Source organism: Pecten maximus, chromosome 15, assembly GCF_902652985.1.
Source record: "Pecten maximus chromosome 15, xPecMax1.1, whole genome shotgun sequence".
NCBI lineage: Eukaryota > Metazoa > Mollusca > Bivalvia > Pectinida > Pectinidae > Pecten > Pecten maximus.
This window is the reverse complement of record NC_047029.1, coordinates 38,694,741-38,701,011: the sequence shown is the minus strand read 5'-3', so window position 1 is coordinate 38,701,011 and position 6,271 is coordinate 38,694,741.

Sequence of the window (6,271 nt, the reverse complement as noted above, 5' to 3'; positions counted from 1 at the left end):
CGACTGGTCATTTTTCAAAGATGTTATTGCTTTCTTTTCTGCCAAATTCAAATTGGGCTGTTCTTTACTGACTGTAATTTTGGAAAGATCTTTAAAGATGTCTTTTACCGAATTTTGAATGTTTGAAGGAATCGCACTTTCTGGGGGATTCCATTGGCTTTTGTCGACAAATTTCTTACTTTCAGCTGATTTGGATTTGCCATTGAAAAAATGTGTAATTTTGAGTTTTCTGCCGAGGTCTTTGGCCGAATCAATAAAATCATTGCTCGAAATATTTCTAGGCGTCGGTATAAATTTCAGACCTCTATCGAGAAGCTGGATTTCATCTGGGTTTAAAGTCCTAGAGCTTAGGTTTATGGTGTTAGTTGGGTTATCTGAGGGGCGATCCTGGTTCAACCCTTTAGGATCTAGGCAAAAAAAACCTTGGCATTTTTTACCTGAGATACCCAAGAGCGGACAAGTTCATTGGCCGTGGCCTCGGTCCAATGAATGCCGTCTGAGTTGAATCGGTGCCCCCCAGCGATCCTACTGTCCAAAGTAACCGTGGCCTTGTTTTGAATGTCCAAAAGGTGCCTATTAAATGCCGAAAGATTGTCAGATTCCCTAGGTTTTGTTTTGGCCAGTTTTTCCGAAATGGGCACGATTGTGAAATAGTATCGTGCTAAGGGAATCGACTTTTTCAATACGTCACGAAGGACGGATAGGTCCCGAAACACATCAATCATGTTTTGGGCCGACCTATCATTAATTCCAATGTTTACAATTACATGGGTTGGAAGACCAGAGTGCGCATAATTCTTTACTATGTTTACAATGTGCCTAATCTTCGCACCTGGGTAGGATTCAATTTGGACGGTAGGATCAGGGAGAGACGTTACCCGGGAGCGGTTAGAGGCTCCTATCACCAGAATCGGTTTGTTAATTGGCGGGAGTTGCCATTCCGATTTGTTAGGGGTGTTAGGATGGCGATTAATGGAGGGTGGTTTAGTGGCCGCCTCCGCATAGCTGGGAGGTGACCTAGGAGGGTTAGGAGTGCGGGTTTTGTTAGGGGTTTGAAGAGGTTTTACGTTGAGAGCCCTGCGAGACTTGCGGGGCGTGTTAGCAGGTGAAGGAGAAGAAGAGTCCCGTTTACGCTTAGGCGTACTCGGGGTGGGGGAGGTGAAAGGGAGGAAAAGCGGTTACCAGTGGTGATGTTAGGGTTGTTAGTTAGGCGAGAGGAAGCCCGGGTGCGGCGGCGGTTAGGAGTTTGGAAGGTGTTAGTCTGGTTAGGGTTAGAGTGGGAAGAAGGGGGAGGAGGAGGAGAAGAAAAGGATGAGGGAGAAGTGGGGGATGAGTTAGCAGGGGCCGAGATGCGGGTGAGTCGAGAGTCAGTGACAGGTATAGCACAAAGGCTTGGCAGCATGTTTTTGAATGTCGAGACCGTGTCTTCTCGAAGTTTATTTTTAAAGTTTTTTCTTGCCCAATCCAAAGAAGAGTCCGAAAAAGAATTGACCATATTCCTACTAAAGTTGTGGGCCCTAATTGTACCTAAAAGTTCCGAAATTCTGGCACGGTAATGCTCCAGCAAGGCTTGGGCTGTGAATTTAGCCCAAGACATGTGGACGTTTTGGAGGCGCTCTAAAATGGAGCGGTTAGCTTGAGCGGGTTTAAGGAATTTGGAAAGATTTGCTACCTGTCTCTGAAACCCTCTGGTTGGGGGACCACCCTTAGCCTGAACCTCTATAACCGAAATGTGGTGAATGGCCTGAATCAGTTGGAAAAAAAGCCGAATGTATTTGCCGTTCGGATTAGAATTTCTGTTTTTTGGCTTTTGCCATCGCTTACTTCCGTACGCCATCTTGATAAAAATTGGAGGTTCAGACTACTGTGGGAAATTGGAAAAGATAGTGATAATTGGAGAGCAAAAAATTGGGGGTCAAAAAATTGTTTTTTGAGAAAAATGACCGAAAATCAGGACAAAAATGATATTCACATAAAAAATGGAACTGAAAAATATGTTTTACCCCTAAAAAGCACTAAAAATTTTAAAAAAGCACTAAAAAAACACACAAAAAAGCACTAAAAAGCTGAAAAGGAAATTAATGATTAGTACATGTCAAACAACAAATGATAATACAAAATAGTTATTGAGACGTTGATCCATCATGAATTATCAATACACATCATATAATTTGAAAGTCGTCTTGTTCTGAGACTGCAGCATATTTAAATAGGGTTAGGGTTAGGGTAAGGGTTAGGGTTAGGTTTAAGGTTATGGTTCGGGATTAGGGTTTAATCCCTGTGCACTGGCCGAAGAGTTTACATGTTAGTCTTAAGTCTGCTGCGAACTAATAGATCTTGTAGGTTTTTGTTTTTGCGGTACGCTGTAACTAGTCTGTTTTTATAGATTTCAGGAAATTCTGACTGTAGTTTATTGTAATGTTCTCTTACCTTTCTCCCTACTACTGTGGCTGTTGTGTTATACGTTATTACAAAAGGTAGGATCTGGTTTGGAACAGATTGTTCGTTTATGCCGTGTGGGGTTAAAGTCTGGAGTTTATCAATCCAAAAACCTTCTCTCTCATTTAGAAAACTAGAATCTGGTACCTGTTATATCGGTGTTATGTTTACGTGCTCTAAACTATGTCCGTTTTGGTTAAAGTGTCTCGCAACTGGTTTATCTTTTTCGTGTCTTATATCAAAACGGTGTCTTGTGAATCTATCTCTTAACGACAAAGACGTTTGCCCTACGTATTGCGAATCACATTTCCTACAAGTGATAAGATAAATTACGTTTTTAGAGTTACAGTTTAGGTCTTGTTTCATGTTAAATACTTCTGTTGTTTTTGAACTATAGAAGCAGACGGTGACTTGGAGAAAGGGGCATGTTTCACAACGTTTACTGTTACAGGCTTCCGCTATATAACCATTTTTAGGGGCTATTTCTTTTAAAGTTTCCCCTTTGATTTTACGTAGAAATCTATATGAATAGTTTCGGTTTCTGAGAGCCCTGAATAAGATGTTTACGGCATTGTTTAAGTCCGACTCTCGAGTACAGATTCTATGGAAACGAATTATCTGCGATTTAATGATGCCCTTAAAGGAATGTTTCGGATGGAACGATTTTTTTGTGTGAAGAAGTTGGTGAGAATCTGTTGGTTTGAAGAACACTTTAATGTCTAGTTTTCCTGTTTGATCGAATTTTGGGCCTTTAAACACAGTCGTATCTAAGAAATCTATCGAATCATTGCTAATGGTTGCCTTAAGTTTTATGCATGGATGATGGTTGTTGAGAGTATCGAAAAAGTCATCAAAATCGCTCCTTGAATGTGTCCAAATAATGAAGATATCGTCCAGAAATCTAACATAAACTAAAGGTTGTTTTGAACATTTTGCTAACGCTTTCTTTCAAAATCGGTCATAAAAATGTTGGCATAGCTTGATACCATTTACCTTTGAATTCAAAATCGTTCCTTTCTAAACCTGACTGCCCTGCAGGTAGGGCGTAAGAATTGTACCTGCTGCCCCCATTGCATGATCGTAAGAGGTGACTAAATTTGGGATCTTATCTTTTCTCTTCTTTCTGAACAACTTTCTTCTTCCTAATGTCTCCCTTGACAATGCCTCTCTTTTGGCCTTTAGTTGAGCGTTCGCCCCTGTGAGGAAGGCTTTGGGTTCTGTCCCCTAGCCGAGACATACCAGAGTCCTTAAAAATGGTAGTTGCTACTCCTGCTTAGCGCTCAGCATATTTGGAGTGGGACGACTGGTTCGCCTGTTGTCAGTATAATGTGACCAGGTTGGGTGTGCTGCTGGGTGTCTTCGGCAGTATGCTTCAGTGAGGTAACACTATAAATCGGCAAAAGATCCGGCCTATCACAAGGAAACTTAACACGAACATACCGCAGCCTCCCAAAACACACATACGCACTCACCAAACGCATACATGTCGCACACACAGGAGGCCGTCCTTAAATGACCTTAGCTGTTAATAGGACGTTTTGTATTTGGCGTTTTGATTGGAATTTCTGATTTTTGGTCATCTTGATAAATTTTGAGATTCAAACTACTGTAGGAGAATAGAAATGATAATGTAAGAAAAAATGGAGAGCAAAAATGTATAATCTAGTACTCAAAAAATTCATTTTGATTATTGTTTGCCAAGTGAAACTAGGGATCAGAATGGACATGTTATTTTGATAGATCATACATTTGAAATGCTAATCGCTGGAATATATTTCTGTTTCAAACATATTTTATTGATAAATCAATGGGGATTAAGTAACAGGCAAAGCCTATATAAGCTCTCTCCCTGGCTTCCAGTGTCACGCTCGCATAACTAGATTAGTAAATATGGTAAGTATTTTTGTGGTGTTTCTGTGTGGTATGAATGTAGGGTTTTGTATTTAGTGGTGCGCTACCTATAAGTCGGACCTCTCTGTCAGGTAAGTATTTTCGATAAGGCGCGAGAGATACGAGATGACGGACGATCGGTAAGGCACGCTCGTTCGAGGTATTGGAGACATTGTTATATGTGTCCCATATGAGTGAAAGCACAGAAAGCTGACTGTGGTAAGTGTTTGCCCCTTTTGGTTTATATTGCCCATGTATTTATCCGATTGGATTGTAGTATTTACCTGTAGGAGACCGGTCAAGCATTTATAGTTGGTGCGGTCCACTCATGCGTGACTGAGTTGTTTACGTGTATGTTTGAATTTCTATAACTAGTTATTGTTTATCTATATGTTAAAATGGTAACTATAGTATCAATAATCTGTAAAGCAAGCTATTTGGTATATCAGTCATGTATTAGTTGTATACGGGCCAGTTATTGTCATGTATTTAGTGTAAAGTAAGCGTATGCGTTTTCTATAGGTATGGAGGCCCATAGGTGATAGACTGTAATTATTTATTGTACGCTGTGGACCCGCATGTTTACCTAACTGGTAATTCGCATAAGTATGCTATATTATTCAGTAATTAGAGTAATACTTAAGTAATGTTATTTAATTATCATGAATTTATATTTAAATTCTATATCGGGAAACCCCAGTTTGTTAGGAGTGTAAATGTATGGAAGCGCGTAAGTGAAATAAATATCTAGCTCTTGTATACACGAAGAGACTTTTAAACTACCTGGAATATTACGGATTTCTAGAAACTATGTCCTATTTCTGTATTTACGTGCTTTCTACCGTCGATTATCAAGGGAACTGGGTGAGATGGACCAGCCTACACAGTAACAGTTTTGACCATGACAGGGTCATCTACATGTGATAGTCAGTGGCGGTATAACCCAGCCTTGTTTCCCGGTGATGCAGTTGACTCATATAATTCAGTGGTCAACAGTTCGACCTACATGTATACCTGTGTGGTTTCCATGTGGCAGTGATGATGATTCCGATATCGGCTGATTGTTATGTTAACACTGAAGTGTTATGAGATACTGAAGTATCTACATCTAGGCTCATAGCTGGCCACTCATGTGATGTGATAAGGACAGAGGACTAGAGGAGTTGATTGGAAGGGAAGATGACAGAACTTTTCAAAAGACTGTATATATCTTTATGTGTAGTGTGAGTGGGAGTGTGTGTACTTTTTAGCTCTCTGGACGGAGTCCAGGAGAGCTTACGCAGTCATTCTCATGTTTTTGCCGGAAGTGGAATTATTAAAATTTTGTGGACAGAGGATATCAGAAACAGTGGGACTGTCAGAATGGATTTCAAGACATATGATTGGGGTCGACACGAACTAGATTTGACAAGAAATTCGAGTTGTTAAATGTTTTCATTTTCGAGTGATCATACTCGGTGTCACAGGGACATGCCGAACGTTATTCTGAGGAGTTATGAGGCAAAGTTCCTATATCAACCCACTTTAATGTGTATATAGTAATGTGCTGCAACACACGTATCCCTGTGCCGCTGCAAAAATTTGCTGCTATGCGTGCTACTTTATACACATTATGTCGTCTGCTACAGTGTCCAGAGTGTCTCGCGAGGTATACGTATACGTCCTTATGAAACATTACTATGTATTCCTAGTAGTTCCAATTGTTTACATGGGAATGAAGCCCTATCTCCAGAGCTATTATTTAGTAATGACATATGTCCCGTTACCCAGTGTACAGCTTTAAATCACTGATAACTGTTGACAAATGTGTTTTGGGTATAAAGTGTACCTTGTGTAAATATGGTAAATATAAGAAAGCTTGTGATAATTCAAATCAAATTTGGAGAGAGTATAGGTTTCTAATTGATTATAGTCATATGCATATATATTGATGATTTGTATT